The sequence below is a fragment of the Geotrypetes seraphini genome, chromosome 2 (genome assembly GCF_902459505.1).
Source record: "Geotrypetes seraphini chromosome 2, aGeoSer1.1, whole genome shotgun sequence".
Classification (NCBI taxonomy): domain Eukaryota; kingdom Metazoa; phylum Chordata; class Amphibia; order Gymnophiona; family Dermophiidae; genus Geotrypetes; species Geotrypetes seraphini.
In genome coordinates this window covers 127,260,360-127,285,756 of record NC_047085.1, presented here as the reverse complement: position 1 = coordinate 127,285,756, position 25,397 = coordinate 127,260,360, and the positions used below count along the sequence as shown (strand labels likewise).

Sequence of the window (25,397 nt, the reverse complement as noted above, 5' to 3'; positions counted from 1 at the left end):
GATACTTGATAAATATTCATTTACAATTGATCTGGCTAGATACTCATTTCACAGTGAAAAAGACTATTTAAAGTACCTATGGATAGTTCTGTTTTTACATTACATTAGTGACTTATTCTGCCATTACCTTGTGGTTCAAGGCAGATTGCATAAGAGGTTATCTGGACATTTCCAGAAGAGTTACATAGTTGAGCGGGTTACTTCAGGGGATTGAAATGCTTCCTGTGGAGTTAGTTTGTCTTGATGGATTTCTTGAATAGCGGGTTTTTATTTCTTTTCTGAAAGTGTTGTAGTCTGGTGTAGTGAACAGTAGATTGGGTAGTTGGTGGTCAAGTTTCACTGCCTGCATGGCCAGTAGGCCATCGTACATTTCTTTGTGTTTGATGCCTCTGATTGGGGGGTGCATGAATGGTGTCTGGGTTCTCCTTTGCCTGGTTGTGGTAGTTCGGATAAGGCTGGGCTGTTTCCATTCATGGCTTTAAATAATAGACAGTAAAATTTGAATTGTATTCTTGCTTGTATTGGGAGGCAGTGTGAGTCGAGGTGATGTGGTCGTATTTCTTCAGCAAATAGATCAGTCTCAAGGCTATGTTTTGTACTGTTTGTAGTTGTTTTATCATGACTGTGGGACAGGGGAGATAGAGGATGTTGCAATATTCTAGAATTCCTAGGACTAGGGATTAGACCATGAGCTGGAATTATTTTGTCAAAAAATTTTCAGATTTGCCTTAAGTTTCGCATGATCGCAAATGATTTCTGTATTTTGTTGATTTATGGTTGCATAGTACAGCTTCTGTCTATTATCATTCCCAGAAGTCTTAGGGTGGGTTGAATGGGGTATGTGATGGAGTTTATTACTAGATTTATTATGGTTGGGTTTTTTTGTTTGTTTGTTTTTGAGAAGTATAAATTTTGTTTTGTCTGGGTTCAGTTTTAGTTTGTGTTCTTTCATCCATGTAGCCACTGTTTCTAGTGTTCTATGTAGTTTGTCTGTCAAAGGAGTGTGTTGATTGATGCAGGAGAGGGCAGCCGGAGTGCCGGCGAGTAAAGGAAATCACTCGCGGTATGCTCCAACCGCTTCTTCCTGTACTAAAGTTGGGCCTCACCAATCAGGAGATGCGCGCCCTCTCCTGCCCGATCATTCGCGGTCGGAAAATACCACGAATGACCGGGACCAATAATCGCGGACCGCAAATTCGCGGGGGAGCACTGTATACAGTATGTTATTTGAATGTTCTGGTGTATACTTATTAGTTGTTTCATACGTAAGAATTATGCTGACATTGTATTAGATCTCTCTTATTTGAATTTCATTGCTAAGTATATTTTTGAAACTGTTTCATTGTAGTCCTATTATTAGGTTTCAAATTGCTGATTTTGACTTTGCCTCATTCACTTTGTTTATATTTGGTCTTTTTACTACTGTTATGATGTTAACAAAATTCTTAATTTTTATGTTAAATTGTACTTGGTGTGCAGCAAGTGCTGCCAGAAACAGGTTTAAAACACCTATCAAAAAATAAGACGTGCAGAAAAAACCACCTTATTCAAAAATGTCACAACCACACTATTGAACTAAGACTGGATTTGCTTAACCATCTGATTTCAGTCATTCTCTAATTAACAATTTATTGTTTCTATAGTGCTACCAGAAGCATGCAGCAATGCACATTGTACTCGCATGGTCCCTGAGCTTACAATCTAATTATAAAAGACACATAGGACAAAAAAGAGAGTCAGAACATAGTACTCATGTAGGGAATTAAAGGGGGGCTGATGAGGTGGAAGTACAGCCACCAAACTTGGTTAAAATATTTTCTTTCAATTTAGATGTAGGTATATGTGACTTAAGTTATGTTTCAATGTACATTTTTAAAATAATTGCTATGTGGAATTATTGCTACTTATTAGCTCCAATATATACATTCTAGGAAACTCGTTCTATGGATTGCAATTGCAATATTATTATGATGATGATGATGATGATGATGATGAATAGACAGAATAGAAAACATTTCATTTCAAACTCATATGGGGGGTAGCAGGGAAGCAAGTCTGTCCTGGATGCAATATAGGCTGGCTAGGGCACAACTGTACTTCAGTATCTGCTTCCGCTGGAGTCTATAATATCCTATAGTCCAGCATGCTCCTCTAACAGATCCCTCCATTACACACAAAGAAAAAAATAATAGTCCTGTGCGACAATGAAGGCCTGGGGGGAAAATAAAAAAAAACATAATCATGACACCTTGAAATATAGCAGTCTTTTACACTTTCAGCTGCCGTCAAGTAATGCAAACATTTTGAAGCGAACTAGCGAAGAACTCTGCCCCCTTTGCATCTGCCACTGGTCTTTCTCCCGACCGTCGGCCAAGACTACGACACACAGGTGGTCATCGACAGGCTGTAGCCATGGGAACACCTGGAAAGAAAGGCGGGAAAACTCCTACCGTCCAATAGCAAATCCCCCACCATTACCATCCCACTCCAACCTTCTCACCCCTCCCCTCCTTAATGCTGTGAATCAAGGAAAGGGAAGCGTGAAAGCCCCACCCTATCCTGAGAACTTGCGTCTACCTGATAAATAAGATTTAGCATCTGTATAACGTATATATAGCTTTACTTGGGCTGCTTGCCGTCTCCCCATGGTTTTGCTTCCGCTGTCCTGGAGGCATTTCACAGTTACCATGGAAACAAGAGAGACGGTGACTCCCCCGTACCCTGTGTGCCAGGCCCGATCCTGAACTAGCTCAGGCGATAGCAGCCAGGAGGGAAGGCGGAATGGGGGTGGGGAAAGAGGGGAGCTGCTGCCCTTTATAACAGTGCTGGCCCGGCAGCGGCCCCATTTAGGGTGGGTTTGCGTTGTCTTCAGGCTGCAGATAGTTAACCACCCCTGAATTTTTTTTTTCTTTTTAAAATGCAGGTATAGTATAAAGATACATATTTGTCTTGTATCCACAACATATGGGGAAAAAAATGCCATTGACGCCGCAGCACTAGTCTGCATTACTGAAACAAAAGGAGAGTGTCACCTAGGGCAGCAGCCGTACTCGCAGGACCCCCCTCCCAGGTGTTGCTTTGGCACGCATTAACACAGCTTTTAGAGAGGAACCCAGTTCGGGAACAGGCAGCTACTCATTTTTCCTAAGCTCCTAAAAGGGTTGTCAGATGGCAAAAAATTTTCCAGCCAAACTCATGGCAAAAAGTAGCCCAACTTGTGCTCCCTGTAGCCCAAAAAAATTGCCGCTGGAAACCTCTCTAATTTATCAAACAAATGCTTCATATAAATACAAAATGTTTATTTATACACAGCACATATTCCAAACAGTCCATAACGGTGTACAAAAGACCAAAGCACACAAAAAAAACCAAGCACAACGAAAAACTTCTTCCCAAAATTAAAAGCTTTTCAAATTTATGGACATGAGTCCAAAACAGCAGCAGATTTGTAAGATACAGGTGAGACGGTTGATGTAGTGTATCTAGATTTCCAGAAAGCTTTTGACAAAGTTCTTCATGAGAGGCTACTAAGAAAATTAAGAGAGTCATGGGATAGGAGGCAATGTTTATCACCCGCCCTTATCCAGGGTGAGTTACATATTAGCATACAAATTAAAACATTTACATTTGTCTTGCAAAACACTTCAAGGACACACTATAACAAATTGCATACTTGCATATCAAATCAAATTACATATAACATACATGTCGCATCAGCGAAAAATATAATTTAAGGCCAAAACTGGCCAAACCCACATATATATCAAGAGGTGAACATATAACATACATGTCGCATCAGCGACAAATATAATTTAAGGCCAAAACTGGCCAAACCCACATAGATATCAAGAGGTGATCAAGAGGTGACCCGGGAAACTACAGACCGGTGAGTCTGTCCTCGGTTCCGGGGAAAATGGCGGAAGCACTGATAAAAGAAAACATCGATGAACATTTGGATAGAAACGAACTTCTGAAAACAAGCCAACATGGTTTCTGCAGGGGGAGATCGTGCCTAACTAACTTATTGCACTTCTTCGAAGGAATTAACAAAAGGATGGACAGGGGAGACCCCATAGACATCATATACCTTGATTTCCAAAAAGCCTTTGACAAGGTGCCTCACGAACGTCTACTCCGGAAACTGAAGAATCATGGGGTGGATGGAGACGTACATAGATGGATCAGAAACTGGTTGGCAGGTAGGAAACAGAGGGTAGGAGTGAAGGGCCACTACTCGGACTGGATGAGGGTCACGAGTGGTGTTCCGCAGGGCTCGGTGCTCGGGCCGCTGCTATATTCATAAATGATCTAGAAACAGGGACGAAGTGTGAGATAATAAAATTTGCGGACGATACAAAAATATTTAGTGGAGCTGGAACTAAAGAGGAATGCAAAGAATTGCAAAGGGACTTGAACAAACTGGGGGAATGGGCGGCGAGATGGCAGATGAAGTTCAACGTTGAGAAATGTAAAGTATTGCATGTGGGAAGCAGAAACCCAAGGTACAACTATACGATGGGAGGGATGTTATTGAATGAGAGTACCCAAGAAAGGGACTTGGGGGTAATGGTGGACATGACAATGAAGCCGACGGCACAGTGCGCAGCGGCCGCTAAGAAAGCAAATAGAATGCTAGGTATAATCAAGAAGGGTATTACAACCAGGACAAAAGAAGTTATCCTGCCGTTGTATCGGGCGATGGTGCGCCCGCATCTGGAATACTGCGTCCAATATTGGTCGCCGTACCTTAAGAAGGATATGGCGTTACTCGAGAGGGTTCAGAGGAGAGCGACACGTCTGATAAAAGGGATGGAAAACCTTTCATACGCTGAGAGATTGGAGAAACTGGGTCTCTTTTCCCTGGAGAAGAGGAGACTTGGGATATGATAGAGACTTATAAGATCATGAAGGGCATAGAGAGAGTAGAGAGGGACAGATTCTTCAAACTTTCTAAAAATAAAAGAACAAGAGGGCACTCGGAAAAGTTGAAAGGTTACAGATTCAAAACGAATGCTAGGAAGTTCTTCTTTACCCAACGAGTGGTGGACTACTGGAATGCGCTTCCAGAGGGCGTAATAGGGCAGAGTACAGTACTGGGGTTTAAGAAAGGATTGGACAATTTCCTGCTGGAAAAGGGGATAGAAGGGTATAACTAGAGGATTACTGCACAGGTCCTGGACCTGTTGTGCCGCCGCGTGAGCGGACTTCTGGGCATGATGGACCTCAGATCTGACCCAGGAGAGGCATTGCGTATGTTCTTATGTTCTTATATCAAAATATAAAATTCCATAAGTCATACATGATGCCTCAATAATAGACATCATTAAACCAAATAAAACAAACCAGACCATCGAACACCTCCGTGACCAGCACTCAACAGTCATCTCTAAGGTGACCATACATCCCGTTTTGAACGGGACTGTCCCGTTTTTGGATCCCCTGTCCCGTTGTCCCCCCACACAGCTTTGGGACGCCAAAATGTCCGTTTTCAGGGACAGCGTCCCAAACCTGTGTGCAGGGACAACGGACAGGCGATCGCTTCCTGTCCCTCCCTGCCGCACACACACACACAAAAAAAGCATCTCTACAGGTCCGATTTACCCCCCCCGGTCCGCCGCTGCTCTGCTTGCCTCCCTCCTGCTGTTAATTGCGCCCAGAAGCCTTCTTCCCGTCAATTCTGACATCGGAGAGGACGTTCCGGGCCATCCAGGCAGCGATTGGCTGGCCTGGAACATCCTTTCCAATGTCAGAAATGACGTTGGGAAGAAGGCTTCTGGGCGCAATTAGCAGCATGGAGGTAAACAGAGCAGCAGCAGACCGGGGGGGTTAAATCGGGCCTGGAGGGAGACTTTTTTTTTTCCCGCAGCAGGGAGGGAAGGAGATAGACAGACAAGCTGGCTTTGGGGGAGGTAGGCAGGCTGGCTTTGGTGGAGGTAGGCCAGCAGGCAGGCTGGCTTTGGAGGAGGTAGGCCGGCAGGCAGGCTGGCTTTGGGGGAGGTAGGCAGACTGGCTTTGGGTGATGTAGGCCGGCAGGCAGGCTGGCTTTGGGGGAGGTAGGCAGGCTGACTTTGGGGGAGGGAGGCAGGCTGGGCGGATTAACCAATAGGCCCAGTAAGCATGTGCCTAGGGTCCAAAATGGTCAGGGGGGCTCGCTGAAGAACACTTTAAAAAAAAAATTTTTAAGTGGTGACGGGCCCCCATCCAGTATTGATCGTCAACACCGGGCCCCCCCCTCGATAGTCAACACTGGGCCCCCCATCAATCATCAACACTGGACCCCCCTTGATCGGCAACACCAGGCCCCCCCCTTGATTGGCAATACTGCTCTCCTCTCTCACCCGCCGAAGCCGAATCAATGCACCAGTATAGTACAATGGCTATGCGATTAAGGAAACTAAAAGCTCATCAGCTATCTCAGCTCTTGGGTTTACGAGTTACAAAACGGGCCATCTTTCCATCAGACCCAACCTCCCAGCTCATGTCCCGCCCCTTTCTTCGAGGCTCTCGCTGAGTTATGAGGGGGCGTGGTTGAGCAGGTTTTCCTGGCTTGCGCGCAGCATCGTTCTCTTATGCGTGCTGCTGGCTGAGGTGAGTCGCGTTTTAAGTGGTGTTCGCGAAAATTGGTGGCGTTTTGTTTGTTGCAGGGGAGGTGGGGTTGTTTTCCTTTGCACTGTGTTGTACCGCTCAGCTTCTGCTAGTTTTCCCTAATGCAAGGGTGTTCAGCTGGATCCATTTTTACGACTTCCAGTGTGCTGCGTTTTGTATTATTGTTGCTTTTCGTGCGTTCACATGACTGCTGGCTCAGGATCCAATGAAGGAGGTAAAAGACAAAAAGAGGGGTTGAATGAAGGAAATGAGAAGAGAGAGATGCTAAAAACCACAGAGAGATGCTAAAAACCACAAGAGAGATGGAAGAAGAGAGATACCGGAAAAGAGGGAAAATGATGGATGCCACACCAATGGGGGGGGGAGCAGGGGGAGAGATGGCAGATGGAGGAAGATATTTTCTGGAAGGGGCAGACACTGGATGGAAGGAAGAGAATGACAAGAAGATGAGGAAAGCAGAAACCACAAGAGAAAGGTAGAAAAAAAAATCTAGTTTTAAAATTTTTTTTGCTTGAAGATAAAGTAGTATTGGAGCTGGGTTGATAAGTGTTTAGAAATAGAAATGGTGATCCTTTTATTGGACTAATTTTAATACGTTTGACTAAGGGCTCCTTTTACGAAGCCGTGGTAGCGGCTTCAGCGCGCACGACTTTTCATCATGCGCTAACCCCCGCGCTAGCCAAAAAAACTACTGCCTGCTCAAGAGGAGGCAGCAGCTAGCGCGGCCGGCGGTTTAGCGTGCACTATTACGTGCGTTAAACCACTACCGCAGCTTCGTAAAAGGATCCCTAACTTTCAGAGACCAAATTCTTCTTCCTTAGGTCAGGATAGAATACTGTAACAGCTGTATACTTTACTGACCTAAGGAAAGAGAGTTTGACTTCTGAAACCTAATTTAAAAATGTATTAGTCCAATAAAATGGTATTATCTTATTTTCCATTTTTTGTTTTATTTTTATTTGTTAATTTGTAAAGTGATTTGTTATTTCTCTTTTTTCAGATTTACATCTGCTATCTTTATATTTTGTTCAATATTGGGGGATATGCACCACTGTTTCTTCACCCCTAAACTGTACCGTTCCTTCGGTTTGTAAAACAAGCCAGCATGCTGAATGCTCTGCACTGATCTGATGATCGTCAGAACAGCGCAGAACATTCAGCCCGCCAGCCAGTGCTAAAAACCTCTTCCGTGCTTTTGTAAAAAAATGGGGGCGGGGGGGTTAGTTTGTGATTACTTATTCCATACTGGGTGAGGGTGGTTATGTGTCCTGTGTGTATGAAAGACATGGTTTTCTGTTAGCATTGACCAGCCTTTTTGGCGAAATGCATCAGGCATGGTTCCTGGGAGCATCTTGAATAAACCTGATTTGAATCTCCTTATTGTCTGCCAATCTTCTTTGGTTCCACGTTGGATTTTTTGGTGGACCGCTTGCCTTATTGTTTTGTTACAAATTAACATACTTGTAGAACACACTAGAGGAGATACAGATTTGGTTGTTTATACATACATACATATGGGTTAAAGTTGGACGACATAGAGTGAGGTAGTTGAGAGGAGTTGCAAATTTGGTTATTAATATAGACTTAAGCATCTGAACACTGTTATATACTTATGGAAAGGGTTCAGAGTTAAAGTCCTGGGCAAGTAGGTGGGAAGGAAGGGGGGTTTTGTTCAGAGATGTTTGGGACTTGCATAGAACTAAAACTGTACACTGGCACTGGTATGGTAATCTTTGTTGTTTGTTTTGAATCTAATATAATAAAACGCTAGGCCGCGCATGCGCAGTTCCATCGTGTGGGTACGTTTTCCGTGAGATGTACAGCATCTCAGATAGGAGTGGCATGCGCCCGAAACACTCTCTCTCCTCCCCTGAGACGGATGTCGGACACGGCGGCTGTCGGCCCGTGCTGTTTTTTGATATGCCCTGCTCCTTGCCTGAAGTCCTCTCTCCTCCCCCGAGGCTGATGTCGGACGCGGCGGCTGTCTCCCCCGAGGCGGATGATCTTATGGGAATCAATGTTCTTCGCTCTGCCCTGCTCCTTGCCTTACTATATTTTTAAGTTGAAAGACCAGGCAGCGGCTCCTCTCACGATCCCCACCTGCGTCGGAAGTCCAATGCAGTCGGGGATCTTGAGAGGAGCCGCCGCCGCCGTGTCTTTCAACTTAAAAATATACTAAGGCAAAGAGCAGGGCAGAACGATCTTCAAAATGGCGGCAAATCGATCTCCGTTCCTCCGGGGGGGGGGGTCTGGGAGGAGAGGGATCGCGGCCACACCGAGGAGCCCAGCAACTTTCCGCTGTCCGGGACCCGACTCATTTGCTGCCCCCCCCCCTCTTCCCTTACCGCGGGCCCGACTGGCGATTTAAGCAGCGTGTCAGCACTCTTCACACACTGCTTCGGGCCCTTCTCCTGCACTGATTTACTCTGGCACGTCCGGAGCAAATCAGGGCAGTAGAAGGGCCCGAAGCAGCGTGTGAAGAGTGCTGACACGCTGCTTGAATCGCCATGTGTAGTCGGGCCCGCGGGAAGGGAAAGGACTCGGGCCCGCGTTTGTAGTCGCGACTGTAGGAAGGGAAAGAGGGTAGAGGAAACGCTAATGCAGGCACAGGGAACTGGTGTGGGGGGAGGGAATGCAGCTTTGCACAGACAGACAGAGGGAGGAAGGAAGACAGAAAGACAAGAAGAAAGACACAGGGGCAGGTGCACAGGGAACTGGTATGGGGGGAGGGAATGCTGCTTTGGACAGACAGACAGAGGGAGGAAGGAAGACAGAAAGACAAGAAGAAAGACACAGGGGCAGGTGCACAGGGAACTGGTGTGGGGGGGAGAGAATGCTGCTTTGGACAGACAGACAGAGGGAGGAAGGGACACAGAAAGACAAGAAGAAAGACACAGGGGCAGGTGCGGGACAGCGGGAGTCACGTCAGGAGGGTTGCGGGATACCACAGAGGGAACTTTTCCAATGGGTGCAACTGGGCGGCTGTCGGGAGCCTCTGATCACGGGCAGAGCAAGGTAAGTGTATCATAGGGATAAGAAGGAGGAGGGGGGGAGAAAAAGGAAGGGATGCCTACTGCTGGACAGGGGGAGAAGGAAAGAGGTGCTGCTGGACAGGGGGGAGGTAAAACAAAGGGAGTAGGGCTGCTGCTGCATAAGGAGACCTGTGAAGGGGTGGTGGTGGACACAGGGGAGGTAAAAGGAAGGGAGAATGGACAGGGGTGGTGATGGACAGCCAAGGAAAAAGAAAGAAAGAAAGCGGCTAAGGAGAGAGAGAGAGAGAGAAAGAAATAAAGAGAGACACACACACATATATTCTAGCACCCGTTAATGTAACGGGCTATAAGACTAGTTTTATAATAAAAGAAAAAAAAATACAAGTGGAAATAAAGAAGTAAATAAGAAAATAGGTAAATAAATGGGGCAGGGTGGAGCGTGGGGGGGCATGGGTGGGGCGGGGCAGGGCTAGGGAGCCCAGTATACTTGTGTGCCTAGGGACCCTCGACGAATTAATCTTGCCCTAGAGGTAGGCAGGCTGGCTTTGGGGGAGGTAGGCCAGAAGTTAGGCTGGCTGGCTTTGGGGGAAGTAGGCAGGCTGGCTTTGAGGAAGGCAGGCTGGCTGGCTTTGGGGGAGGCAGGCAGGCTGGCTTTGGGGGAGGTAGACCGGCAGACAGGCTGGCTTTGGGGGAGGTAGGCAGGCAGGCTTTTTGGAAGGGGGTGGGACAAAGGCTGGAAAGCAGTGAGGGGGACATAGGAAGGAGGGAGGGAGGAAGGAAAGAGAAAGAGGCAGAGAAGGGGGGGTTCTAAGTAGAAGAAAGACTAGAGAGATAAAGGCCTGGACCAAAGGGGAGAGACAGGAGGCAGAAGCAGGACTATGGGAGGTGCAGGCAGAGGGGAAGAGACCCTGAGGAACAGGAAGTTACATCATGTGGGGGAGAGAGGAGAAGGGAAGCCAGCGCACCCATGCATCTCTACCTCACTCCTCTCCCACTACCATGTCCAATAATTCTCTCTCCCTAACAGTTCTCCTCTTTCTTCATCTCCTGGTTAATGACGTAATCACTGACTCATTCCTCATTGAGAGGGGCACTAGGCAGGGCTGTCCCCTGTCCCCTTTGTTATTTTTACTTTATTTGGAACCTTTCCTTTGCACTGTTTCTCAGGATGGGGATATTCTCGGAGTAGATTTTTCTGGGATACCTGTGAAGGTTTTAGCTTTTGCAGACGATCTGTTATTCACATTAACTAATAATAATAATTTATTTCTTATATACCGCCAAAGCCAATAGTAGTTCGAGGCGGTTTACAACAAAGAAGGGCTGGACAATCAGCAAATGGTACAATCAGAGGGTATGGTACAATCAGAGAAAAAATAGGAACAATCAGCGAATGGTACAATCAGAGAAAATGGTAAATCAGAGCAAAAGATAGGTACAACAAAGAGGGGCTAGACAGTCTGTGTACGGTTAGAACCAAGAAGAAAGTAATGTGAAGGGTACAGTTCGAGAATAAAGGAGAGGAGAATAAAGGGGGTACGATCAGCAGAAGGAGAAACAATTTAAATGAGTAAGCAGGACAAGGTGAGATAAAAGAGAGCGAAGGAAGGGCATAGAGGTCTTAGGGTGTAAATCGGGTGAATAGGTTAGTTTTTAGTAGTTTCCTGAAGTTTAGGTAGGATGAAGCGCGAGGGATAATGTTGACTAACCAATTGTTAAGCTGACCTGCTTGGAAGGCGAGAGTTCTATTCATATATCTTTTGTACCGGCAGGTCTTTAGGGTTGGATGGCTAAACAGATGGTTTTGCGCGTGAGTTTGGATGGACGGTCTAGAATAAAATGGGGTATCAAGTATAGAGGGGCTAACCCAAGGATGGATTTGAAACAAAAACAGGCGAACTTGAATTGCACACTTGCTTCCAAGGGTAGCCAATGGAGTTTTTGATAGTAGGGAGTTAAGTGTTCCCATTTTTTTAGGCCAAAGATCAGTCGGATTGCCGAGTTCTGGATGATTCGTAATCTTTGAGTGGTTTTTTTGAGGGATCCCAGGTATACGATATTGCAGTAATCGAGTAGACTTAAGATGGAGGCTTGCACAAGTAGGCAGAATGAGGAAGTATCAAAGTACTTTCTAATGGATCTTAGCTTCCATAGGGTGGAGAAGCCTTTTTTGACCAGAAGGTCAGTGTGTATTTCGAGGGTAAGGTTGCGGTCGAGGGTCACTCCTAGAATTTTTAAGGATTTTGTTATGGGGAAGGCCTGGCCATTTAGGGAGATAGAAGGGTCTTTGATCTTGTCGTTTGGACTCGCCAGGAAGAATTTGTTTTTTTCTGAATTGAGTTTCAATTTGAAATCAGTCATCCAGAGTTCGATATGCATTAAGATTGATGCTAAATGATTATTTATCTCGGGGGTTATGTTGGTTAGGGGAAAGACTAAGGTGATGTCATCGGCGTAGATGTAGAATTTGATCTTCAGACTTTGCAGTAGGTTTCCAAGCGTAACCAGGTAGATATTGAATAGTGTGGGGGACAGGGGGGAGCCCTGTGGGACTCCACAGGAATTGACCCAGCTGGTGGAATGAGAATTGTCACTGTAGACTTGATAGGAGCATTGACCTAGGAAACCTTGGAACCATTTTAACACATTGCCAGAGAGACCGATAGCTTCCAGGCAGTCCAGAAGAATGGCATGATCGACCAAATTGAAGGCACTACTAAGATCAAGTTGCAGGACTAGTACACTTGTGCCCTGACTGAACAGGTTATGGAAGTAGTCTAGCAGTGAAGCGATGACAGTTTCAGTGCTGTGTCCGGCGCAAAAACCTGACTGGTTGTTATTCAGAATGTTGAATTTGTCAAGATAGGTTGTTAGGTCTTGGTTGACAAGACCTTCCATCAGCTTTGTAAAGAAGGGAATTCTGGCAATGGATCTGTAGTTAGATGTAAGGGAGATGGAATCTTTGGGGTTTTTTACAATTGGAGTGATGAGTATCTGGCCAAGGTCCTCAGGGAATGTGCCTGAGTGTAGCTGTGAGGAGAGCCAGGTATGTAACTTGGCTTTGAAGGAGGTTGGGGCAACTTTCATTATATTTGGTGGACAGCAGTCACTCTATTCCCCATCTATTACAAGCTCTGGAGGAATTCTTATTTTACTCGGGGTTCACCTTGAATTATAGGAAATCCACTGCCTTGGCTAGTCCACTCGCCCTGCAAGTCTTGGGTGGGGGAGTTTTCTTTTATGTGGGCTACGACCTCTATCAAATATCTGGGCGTATGGATCCCTAGAGACCTTAAGACTCTTTATAAATGTAACATCTCTCCTTTACTGCTTGATACATTACAACGACTTCAAAATTGGTTCATATTTCCCCTTTCAGTGGCGGGAATGTATGTATAATATGGTGCTTTTTCCAGGTACTTCCTTTATCCCATACCCATAATGTCTAGCTTACCAAGGGATTTTTTCTCCAGACGGGATGGGCACTTCAGCCATTATGTTTTCCAATTGTATTTGCTTTGGCCAACTCTCCCACCATCCCATCTCTGTTAACTTGGAGGTCACCCATATGTGAGAATATGCTGCCTGCTTGTCCTGGGATAAAGCTCGGTTACTTACCATAACAGATGTTATCCAGGGACAGGAGGCAGATATTCTCACAACCCACCCACCTCCCCAGGTTGGCTTCTTAGCTGGCTTATCTTAACTGAGGAACCACGCGCCTACGTCGGGCAGGAAGACACTCGTGCATGCGCGGTTCAGGCTATCGTGAACTTTCTAAAGACTTAAAGTGGTGATGCAGTTTTAAAGTGGTCCGTACCGGGGCTCTGTCGGTGATGTCCATATGTGAGAATATCTGCCTGCTGTCCTTAGATAACACCAGTTACGGTAAGTAACTGTGCTTTTCTCCTTTCCACTCCTATTGAGGACATTTGTAAAGCAGCCACCTGGTCCTCAATATATACTTTCACCTCCCATTACTATCTGGAGACTTATTCCAGACGGGATAGTTGGTTCAGCCAAGTAGTTCTACAAAATCTTTTCTCTATTTAAGTGCCAACTTTCCTCCATCCCTTTTGAAGTAGCTAGGGAGTCTCCATCTGTGAGAATATGCTGCCTGCTTGTCCTGAGATGAAGCATAGTTACTTAACTGTAATAGGTGTTATCCAGGGACAGCAGACAGATATTCTCACAACTCTCCAACTTCCCCTAGTTGGCTTCTTAGATTTTTTACTGAACTGATGGTCCCGCGAGCCGACATTGGGTGAGAAGGCACTCGTGCAGCCATGGTATGGGCGGACTCAAGACTTCTAAAGAAGTTAAATTAACAGTACACTTTTGCATTATCCTTACTGGAGCTCTGGAAGACATCACACATCTGTGAGAATATCTGCTTGCTGTATACCTGGATAATACCTGTAACAGGTAAGTAACTATGCTATATTATCCTGTTGTTGGTTTATATTATGTATGTGGATTTGTAACTCATTCTGGGCTCTTTTGGGAGGATGGGCTAAAATATTGAGTAAATAAATAAATTTAAATAAATAACAATGGCCCATAGATATAAAAAAGGACATCATAAGACTACAGAAACAATTGCACGTGTTTATTATGTAAGTCTGGAAAATATGATTGTGTCTCTCTGCTTTTTATTAGACTTTATTGGCTCCCATAGATGCTTATTCAAGTTTTGCACTTTTGTTCATGAAATTATGATTGGTATTGCACCATCTTATATAGAGTAAAAATCAATATAAACATCTTAAATTTCAGCAGCGATTCAGACAGATAGCAATGCTCAACGGAGTGTCTGTTTCATAACTGCTTCATCAGGAGCTACTTACTACCCGAATGCTTTCCACTCTATAGAAAAAAAAATATATAGAACATTGTTGTGATTTCTTACTTAGATCTGGCATTATGAAAAAATATTATGAATATGTATGAAAAAGTAAATAGCAAATAAGTCAATGGACATTTTTTGAGGAGGTTTTTCTGATTGGTGATGGGGCACTAAAATTCCCACGGAGAGTTACATAGATATCCCAAGTGGGTACTCTTTGAAATCTTTTCCTCCTTGAATTTGAATGTCCATATTACTTTTTTGGGGGATTCTATTCTAGTGGCACTTTACATATATTGAATTGGATCATCTTATTTAAATCATTTTTTTAAACTACGTATATCTTCTGATAGATATTTATAAAATTGGACCTTCCAAATATTCCCATTTTAATCAGTAAGGGGCATAATTTGCAAGGAAAATGGTCTCTTAAACTATGTGTTATCAAGTCCCTAACTTATGGAATGCATTGCCACAAGACTTTGGATTGGAAAACAGTTACCCAAGATTTCACAGAAAGCTTAAAACCTTATTTTTTCAGAAATTTATTTTATAATAATGGACTATGATCATCTCTTAGTTTGGATATCAGATTTCTATATTAAGATCTATTAACTGCAATTTCTAGTATGGCCTGGTATCTTCTTATGAAACACCTTGAACCAAATTTGTTAGGTACATAATGGCAGAATATAAGTATCACTTCCATCCAGAATCTCAACTCTCTCTTTCCCCTTTCTATCATGTCACTCTGCTCTCTCTTCCCTCTTTCATCTAACATTTCCTCTCTCACTTATAATCTTTTCAATCCAGCATTTCCCCACTCTCTCTCCCTCCCCTTCAACAAACATCTTAACTCTTTCTAATTCTCAATCCACCTTCCATCCAGCATCTTTTCTCACACTCTCAACCCTCTTCCATTCAGCATCTCATATATCTTTCCTCCTTCATTCCAGCAGCTCCTCTATCTCTCCCTTTCCATCTAGCAGCTCCTCTGCATCAAACCCCTTCCATCTAGCATCTCATTTCTCTCTTCCCTTCCATCTAGCAGCTCCTCTGCCTCAACCCTCTTCCATCTAGCACGGGGGTGCCCAAAAGGTTGATCGCGATTGATCACAAGGGCAACGCAAGTCGATAGACTCACATTGCCTTTGCATTCTCCCTGCTTCCCCGATGCCACAAAAGCCAGGTGAGTACAGCCACTGCACAAGCGCCAGGCCCACAAGCCTCCCCCCTCCTCTCCAATGTCAGAATTGACGTCGGGGGGGGGAGGCTTATGGGCCCGGCGCATGGTTGGGAGTGAAGTCATGGGAAGGAATAAAGGGGGCTATGAAGGGATGAAGTGAATTGAAAGGGTTAATAGCTGGGACATACAATGTTGCTATGAAGAGCCAGAAGTGTCTGAAAGTTCTAAAGGGAAGAGTGACAGACTGATGAAGACAGAAACTTGGAATGGAGCTGTGGCAGTGGAGAAGAAATAGGCTGTGAGGGTGACAGGAACTCAGAGAGCGAGCATGCGGTGTAATGGGTAAAGGGAACTGAGAGAAAAATACATAATTTTGGAAATAAGAGTAAGAGTAGACAGGAGGAAGTGTTTGCTGGGGGCATTTGGCAATGGTGGAGGTGGCTTGGGGGCAGGGAGACAGAAAGAAAGGGGGCAGGGAGAGAGAAAGAAATAAAAAAAGAAAGGGAGACAGGGAGAGAGGAAGAAAAAGTTAGGGGAGGGAATGGAGTGTGTCGGGTGGCAGGGGACAGGCAGGGAGAAAGGAAGAAAAAGTTGGACTCATGGAGGGGCAGAGAGAGAGGTTGGTTGGATAATGGAATGAGGTCTGAAGAGGAAGCATGCAGGAGACAGAAAGAAGAGAAGAAATATTGGATGCACAGTCAGAAGGAAGTGCAACCAGAGATTCATGAAATCACCAGACAATAAAGGTAGGAAAATTGATTTTATTTTCAATTTAGTGATCAAAATGTGTCCGTTTTGAGAATTTATATCTGGTGTCTAAATTTTGCACTATGGTCCCCTTTTTCTAAACCACAATAGCGGTTTTTAGCGCAGGGAGTCTATGAGCGTCGGGAGCAGTGTAAGGCATTCAGTGCAGCTCCCTGCGCTAAAAACCGCTATCACGGTTATTAACAGGGAAGGGGGGTATATTTATCTATTTTTGTATAGTTGTTACTGAGGTGACATTGCATATTTTAAAGTCATCTGCCTTGACTTCTTTGGGAACCCCCCCCCCCCCGAATATAAATTATAATTAATATTTTCTCTGCATACACCTCAATGGCTGTTATAGGTCTTTGTGTTTTTTAAATTTTACTGTTGGTAGATCATTTTGACTTGGTCATTTAAAAAGTAGCTCGCAAACCAAAAAAGTGTGGGCACCCCTGATCTAGCATCTCACCTCTCTCTTCCCTTCTATCCAGCAGCTCCTCTCTCTCAACTCCCTTCAATCCGGCAAGCCTTCTTCTCCCCTCTTCCATCCAGCAGCACTCTTTTTATTTTTATTTTTTTTTAAATCAGATTAGATTGAGCAGGGGACAGGAAGGGTGGCGCTAAACACCTAAGACGTTTAAAGTTGGGGGATGGGGGGTTGGAATATGCATTAAAATATGCATTGAAAGCAGTGCATGCACGTAGATCTCATACATATTTATTGGGGAAATCCTGAAAACCTGACTGGATTGCGGCCCTCAAGGAGGGACTTTGAGATCCCTGCACTAGACTAATGAGGATTTTTTAAAATTTAGGGGCAGTATTGGAGAGAATCATAGAACTACCAGAGGAAATGGGGGGGGTGAACCAGAAATTTATTGAGTTATGGAGTTGAAATCAGAGGGCTATCCCCAACATTTCTTCACCTCCACAAACCTGGAAAAAGATTTCTCACGCTGTAGACATCAGTGCACAAGTCTGAGGCTTCTCTGCATTACAGGGGATTTGTTAATAGCCTCAACATATTTTCTGTTCAAAAATACACATCTGTTTGGGATGTTCTGACTTGGACATCCTTTCAAAAATGCCCCTCCATGTGTCTTTAGAAAATTCAGAAATTATGCCTTAGAAACTGGTGTAAATATATGCAGATACCATTTGTACAATCACACATATATTATTTTTTTTAAAAAGCATATTTTGGAACTCTACACAATACACACCTACATACTTGTTGCCCAAACGGAATCCATCCCAAGATATTGAGGGAGCTCAGAGAGGGTCTGGTAGGTCCTTTAAAAGATTTGTTCAATAACTCCTTAGAGACGGGAGAGGTTCTGCAGGATTGGAAAAGAGCGGATGTGGTCCCTCTTCAGAAAAGTGGTCACAAAAATGAAACAGAAAACTACAGGCCAGTAAGCCTCATTTTGGTTGCTGGAAAAATAATCAATGTTTTGCTGAAGAAAAGGATAGTGAATTTCTTAGAATCCAATGGGTTTCAAGATCCGAAGCAACATGGCTTTACTAAACGTAAATCGTGTCAAACAAACATGATTGAATTCTTTGACTGGGCGACCAGAGAATAATAATAATAATAATTTATTTATATACCGCCCTACCGCAAAGTTCTAGGCGGTTCACATACATTAATAACTTTATACAAACAATGAATAAAAATACAGTACTAAAATTATACAATAAAGATACTAAAATTATACAGTAAAAATTCTAAAATTATGCAGTAAAAGCAGAATAAGATACAATTTGCTAAAATACAATGAAAGTCCTCAAGAACTTCCTGGCTATAAGATCAATATACTATTTGCCTGTCATTATTCTGGAACATCAGTTTACAAATTTATCGAATAGATCCGTTTTTAGTAATTTCCTAAAGGACATATAAGAGTAGGCCAGGGAGATAGTAGTACTTAGCCATTGGTCCATTTTACCTGCCTGAAAACTGAGCATTTTATCAAAAAATCTCTTATATTGACATGGTTTGATGGTTGGAATAACAAATAAATATTGCCCTCGAGTAATTCTGTTAGGTTTATAACGTTCAAAGCATAGAGAAAAGTAAGCAGGTGCTATGCCAAACAACACTTTGAAACAAGTACAACCAAATTTAAATAATATTCTTGCCTCAAAAGGCAACCAATGCAACTGTCTATAAGATGGAGTAATGTGGTCATACTTTTTTAACCCGAAAATTAGACAGACCGCAGTGTTCTGTATGATTCTCAACCTCTTTTGCAGTTTTTTATGAGATCCCAGATATATTATATTACAATAATCCAGTATGGACAGAACAGATGATTGTACCAGCAATCTAAATGATGCATTATCAAACAATTTTCTTATTGTCCGAAGTTTCCACAAGATTATGTAACATATTTTTACTAGAGAATTTATTGGATCGAGGTTGTGCACTAGATGTAATTTACTTAGATTTCAGCAAAGTTTTTGACACAGTTCCTCAAAGGAGACTCTTGAATAAACTTGACAGGCAGAATTTAGGACGTAAAGTGGTGAACTGGATTAGAAACTGGTTGACGGACAGAATCCAGAGGGTGGTAGTTAATGGAATTCGCTTGGAGGAAGGAAAGGTAAGTAATGGAGTGCCACAAGGATCAGTGTTGAGTACAATTCCTTTCAATATATTTGTGAGCGATATTGCTGAAGGGTTAGAAAGCAAGGTTTGCCTTTGCGGATGATACCAAGATTTGTAAGAGTGGACACCCTGGAGAAAGTGGAAAACGTGAAAGAGGATCTGCAACAGTTAGAAGATTGGTCTAATGTTTGGCAACTAAAATTTAATGCGAAGAAGTGCAGAGTGATGCACTTGGGTAGTAGAAATCCGAGGGAACCATATGTGCTGAGAGGTGAGAAGTAGATATGCATGGACGAGGAGAGCGACCTTGGGGAGATAGTGTCTGATGATCTGAAGGCAACAAAACAATGCAACAAAGCGGTGGCTGTAGCCAGAAGGATGCTGGACTGTAAAGAAAATAGGCATAACCAGCAGAAGAAAGGAGACGTTGATGTCCCTGTATAGGTCATTGGTGAGGCCCCACCTGGAATACTGCGTTCAGTTTTGGAGGCCATATCTGACTAAGGACGTAAAAAGACTTGAAGCTGCTAATAAATGCTGGCACTGTCATCTTGAAGCAGGGACATTAGATCATTTGTTATTCTATTGTCCCTTGATACTTAAATTCTGGAAATCTATATGGGGTCAAATAAATGTGATATTAGAAACCTCACTGTCATTATCATATGATCTAGTGTTGTTTGGAACTCTTTTATTATCCAAGAGACCAATCGACATACATAGGAATAAATTATTCCTTACCATAACAGAAGTTGCAATGCAACTTATCATGAAAAATTGGAAGAATTGGGATAGGCTAAATTACAATTTCTGGTGGGAATCTTTATGCCAAGTTTATAAATCTGAATGTGGAGAGAGAATAACTATTCATAGTTATTCTCTCTCCACCTCAATTATGGTTTTGTATTCACCACACTACCAACTTATTTGCGCTAGTATTTACTTCTTACTGTAAGAAGACTGTATTGTATGATGCTCCTGTATGTTATGGCTGATATATTATCTTATTGTAATTTTATATACTTGATGGGTGTTATCTCTTCCACTTTTCGGGCTTCCTCGGAAGTCTTGTCTATTGTTATTACACTGTTTATAAAATTAATAAAAATATTTTGAACTGAAAAAAAATAAATCTGAATGTACACATGCAACACAATTGGGACCTATTAACAAAATTTTGTTTGACTTGATCATTAGTATTACCTTTTAGTTTCTCTATGAGTGTTGAACACATCCAGGAAGGGGGGAGAGGAGGAGGGAGGGGGGATGGTAATATATACTTATTATTATATTTGAACTAGCTGATGCCCCGGCGTTGCACGGGTATTTAATTATAGCAATAACACTGTAAATGGATTCAAATAAAGATACTTTATAGTGGTGAAAATATTTTTTTACAGCTTTATAAAAAGTACAATAATCAAATTATAATGTGAAATATTTGACAAAATGAATACAATACAACTAACACAAAACTTGATTATAAACAACATTTTTAGTTTCACCTCCAGGAGCAAGAACATATACATTCTTGGGTGAACCCACCCTTCCCACGTGTGCAGGTGGGCCGCGAGACCCCCAGAACATATCACCCCAGGTAGTGAGGGATCTGCATACCAATTAAATTAAATTAAAGTTTCGTTCAAATCGGTCCCACAGCTTCTTACATTTTTTCCATTGACTTGAATGGGTGAAATATGATTTTCTGTTTGTAGCTCCGCCCACGTGTGCAGGTGGGCCGCGAGACCCCCAGAACATATCACCCCAGGTAGTGAGGGATCTGCATACCAAGTTTCGTTCAAATCGGTCCCACAGCTTTTTACATTTTTTCCATTGACTTGAATGGGTGAAATCTGATTTTCTGTTTGTAGCTCTGCCCACGTGTGCAGGTGGGTCGCGAGACCCCCAGAACATATCACCCCAGGTAGTGAGGGATCTGCATACCAAGTTTCGTTCAAATCGGTCCCACAGCTTTTTACATTTTTTCCATTGACTTGAATGGGTGAAATCTGATTTTCTGTTTGTAGCTCCGCCCACGTGTGCAGGTGGGCCGCGAGACCCCCAGAACATATCACCCCAGGTAGTGAGGGATCTGCATACCAATTTTCGTTCAAATCGGTCCCACAGCTTTTTACATTTTTTCCATTGACTTGAACGGGTGAAATCTGATTTTCTGTTTGTAGCTCCGCCCACGTGTGCAGCTGGGATGCGAGACCCCCAGAACATATCACCCCAGGTAGTGAGGGATCTGCATACCAAGTTTCGTTCAAATCGGTCCCACAGCTTATTACATTTTTTCCATTGACTTGAATGGGTGAAATCTGATTTTCTGTTTGTAGCTCTGCCCACGTGTGCATGTGGGCCGCGAGACCCCCAGAACATATCACCCCCGGTAGTGAGGGATCTGCATACCAATTTTCGTTCAAATCGGTCCCACAGCGTTTTACATTTTTTCCATTGGCATGAATGGGTGAAATCCGATTTTCTGTTTGTAGCTCCGCCCACGTGTGCAGGTGGGCTGCGAGACCCCCAGAACATATCACCCCAGGTAGTGAGGGATCTGCATACCAAGTTTCGTTCAAATCGGGCAAGCCGTTTTTGAATTACAGTGAGAATGGCAGCTTTTTACATTTTTTCCATTAACATGAATGGGTGAAATCCGATTTTCTGTTTGTAGCTCCGCCCACGTGTGCAGGTGGACCGCGAGACCCCCAGAACATATCACCCCAGGTAGTGAGGGATCTGCATACCAAGTTTCGTTCAAATCGGGCAAGCCGTTTTTGAATTACAGTGAGAATGGCAGCTTTTTACATTTTTTCCATTGACATGAATGGGTGAAATCTGATTTTCTGTTTGTAGCTCCGCCCACGTTTGCAGGTGGACCGCGAGACCCCCAGAACATATCACCCCAGGTAGTGAGGGATCTGCATACCAAGTTTCGTTCAAATCGGTCAAGCCGTTTTTGAATTACTGTGAGAATGGCAGCTTTTTACATTTTTTCCATTGACATGAATGGGTGAAATCTGATTTTCTGTTTGTAGCTCCGCCCACATGTGCAGGTGGGCCGCGAGACCCCCAGAACATATCATCCCAGGTAGTGAGGGATCTGCATACCAAGTTTCGTTCAAATCGGTCAAGCCGTTTTTGCATGATCGCAGCACATACATACACACATACCTCCGATTTTATATATATATAGATGTAATGCAGCGGTCTCAAACACGCGGCCCACGGGCCGCATGTGGCTCTCCAAGTTTTATTTGCGGCCCACGATCTGGACGCGATTATTCTCTTCCTTTTGGAGCAGCAGCATGTCTGGCCGGCTCGTTCCGTTCAAAGCCGTGGGTTGGCGGCTCCTTGCGTTATCCACTCCTGCATCGGAAGCCTCTCTGACGTCACAACATCAGAGAGGCTTCAGACGCAGGCGCAGATCTCGCAAGGAGCCGCCACCCATGGCTTTGAACAGAACAAGCCGGCCAGACACGCTGCTGCTCCAAAAGGAAGAGAAGGGGAGGGGAAAGAGAAATGCACCTTTCTAAATCTTCCCCTCAATACTGCCGCCATCGTTGGTACTCTTTTTTTAAACACGGCCGAAGTTTACGAAGGTGGGGATCAAGATAGCAGCCGCCACGACAAATTTAAACCACTGAAGGAAATCCAGCAACATCATCTGGAAATCGTGAGAAAGACACAGATCTCTTCCCCCCCTCCTTTCTCTCTTGCATAGCCCTCCTTTGCACTTCAAAAATGCATTCTGCCTCCAGCAAAATAAATAGTAACCCCTGCTCAGGAGCAAGGCACGCAAACTTCACTCCGAATGAAAAATTGTTGGTACTTTTTTAAAAAACAGCCTGGTGGTCCAGCGGTATCCCTCCCTCGGTAGACAGCTCTCACTCAGGTCAGGAGCGAAGATGTGAGGAGCAAGCTTATGTGCTCCTGCTACGGCCCGCCGCTTTCTCCTCGCATCCATACTCCTAATCTGAGTATGAGAGCTGTCTAGCAGGGACAGGAGAGATTTTAAAAGGTATGGGGTATTTTTTTTTTTAACTCCCTGGATGGTTGATGGTTGTTGGTTTTTATTTTTTTTTTTCTGTGCCAGACCGCGTGAAGGAAAGGGGGGATTGGGGGGGAAATGGTGATGCTGCTGCACAGGGAAGTGGGGTGGGGGAGAGAAATGCTGCTGCACAGGGAAATGGAGGGGGAAGGAATGCTGCTGCTGTACAGGAAAGTGGGGTGGAGGGGAAATGCTGCTTCTGTTGCTGCTGCACCCAATTGGGGAAAGAGAGGGAAGGAAGGAGAAGGGAGAGGAGAGGAACAAGAGAAGGAGCCAAGTTCATGGGAGGAAGGGAAGGAAAGGAGATATCAGACCATGGAAGGGGTGGGAGAGATGCCAGGGCATGGGGGAAAGGAAGGAGACAGATGCCAGACCAGGGGAAAGGAAGGAAGGAGGGAGGGAGGGAGAGAAAGGAAGGAAAGAGATGCCAGACCATGGAAATAGGACGGAAGAAGAGAGAGATAAGAAGGGAAGGTAAGACATGGAAACGTAGATTTTGAAAAGAAAGCAGAAAAATTGAACATTAAGTTAATACCAAAGATGGATGCAAGGCAGAAAGTGAAGACGGAGAGAAAAACAATCAAAGGACAAGAAGGCCCTGGAAACATAGTTGAAAGCACAGAAAAATAAAGTCACCAGACAACAAAGGTAGGGAAAATTATTTTTTTTTCAATATAGTGAATGAAATGTGCCAGTTTTGAGAAAGAAAAGATATTAAACTTTAAATGTGAGTGCTGCAGAAAAAATAGAGTACTTGGAGGGCCGCAGAAAAAATAGTTAATGTCCTATTAAAGAAATGACAATTTTGCATGAGGTAAAACTCTTTATAGTTTATATATCTTTCCTTTTAACTGTTAAAGGAAAGTTTTATGTTTAAATTTGTTTTTTATTATCAATTAACAGCAAACATAAGATACAAGTCAAACATAGCGCAATACCCAAGAAAACCTTCCTCCCCTTCTAATCCCTCCCCCCCCCCCCAAAGAGTACAGCCACTGTTATACATGCCTGAATATATTCATTCCAGTAATCGAGCTTTCGCTACAGGAGATAAAGTAGAACAAAAGGGTCTCCAACAACGGAGAAATAGAATACCTTTTTTAGAATGCATATCTAGAATATCTTGTCTTTCATGACCAGCCCAATAAATCATTTGAGTCCGCCAATGTGAGACAGTAGGTTTTTGCGGGGACAGCCAGCATTGTAAAATAGTCTTTATGCCCACCAGGATAGCCCTTTGAACAAATGCATTCATCCCTGGCTTGACTGGGTCCAGTGATAATTTCAAAGTAAAGAGGAAAGTCGACGTCTGTGTCCAGGAGCAATTCCATAAGGACTGTATTGTGAGCCCTATACGCCGCCAATAGGCTTGAATACTCGGGCATAACCAAAACATGTGTCCGAGAGTAGCCCTGGCTGCCGCGCATCTTGGGCATCCTGCTGTAGTACTGACGTGGGCTTGATGGGCTCGTGTAGGTGCCATGTAGGCGCGAACCAAGAATTTATAGTATCGTTCCTTTTCAATTGCTGCCACCAGGATAGTTGATCCTAATTTAAAGCTCCTCTTTAACATGGATTCTGTAATTGTGGTTTGTAAATCTGAGGACCAGGATCCAGCCAAAGTTCCATAATCTAAGTCCCCAGCCAACCCTTGCAGAAAACGATGGTAAACACGAAGTGGGGTGGGGTCCTGTGTTGTTAGGCAGAGGGCTTCAGATAGAGTTTCTTGGACAGTGTCCGATAAAGCCTGTCTAGGTAAGGAGTTCACATAATACAACAGTTGCCCATAACTCAGCCAGTCATTAGCAGTTAATATATGAGCATCCAACAACTTCTGAAATGAGTGAAGGGTACCATCCGTGTTAAGTACCTGAGACAGATAGAACACCCCCCCTTGAGCCCACTTAGAAGGGGCCCTTAGGCCGATTCCAGGAGCAAAATCAACATTGCCATGTATAGGTAAATATGGCGTCACATCTGATCTAATATGCAATTGTTTGCATAGTTTCTTCCAAGTTTTCCTTAATGGAACCAGTAAGAAATCCCCATAATGCAGAGGCAATGTGGAAACATGTAGTAAATAACTGAAATGGAAAGGAGCAAATGCAAGGCACTCAACCTCGGCCGCTGAGAAATGGGAGGTCCCACAGAGCCAATCATTAAGATGTCGAAATTGGCATGCTAAGTTCATTCTCCCCAGATGTAATAGTCCAAGGCCTCCTTGGGATACGGGTAAGAAAAGTGTACGGAGGGGAATTTGAGAACGCCTGCTGCCCCACAAATACCCATTTAATGACTTGTGAAGAACACAAAGGTGATGATGTTGTAACAACAAGGGCAATGTCTGTAAT

At 43.8% G+C, this 25,397-nt stretch overlaps 1 protein-coding gene across 3 annotated transcripts in view; it reads right to left on the bottom strand.

Moving 5' to 3' along the window:
* Positions 1-25,397, bottom strand: part of NOL4 (nucleolar protein 4) — a 664,456-nt gene that overhangs the window by 541,294 nt on the left and 97,765 nt on the right. Inside the window, exon 1 of one of the 3 annotated variants that reach the window (XM_033934884.1) lies at positions 2,578-2,674. The exons of the other annotated variants lie outside the window; for them this stretch is intronic. The gene's annotated coding sequence lies outside the window, so the exon portion shown is untranslated. Of the gene's footprint in view, positions 1-2,577; positions 2,675-25,397 lie in introns of those variants that run through there. 3 annotated transcript variants of the gene reach the window in all.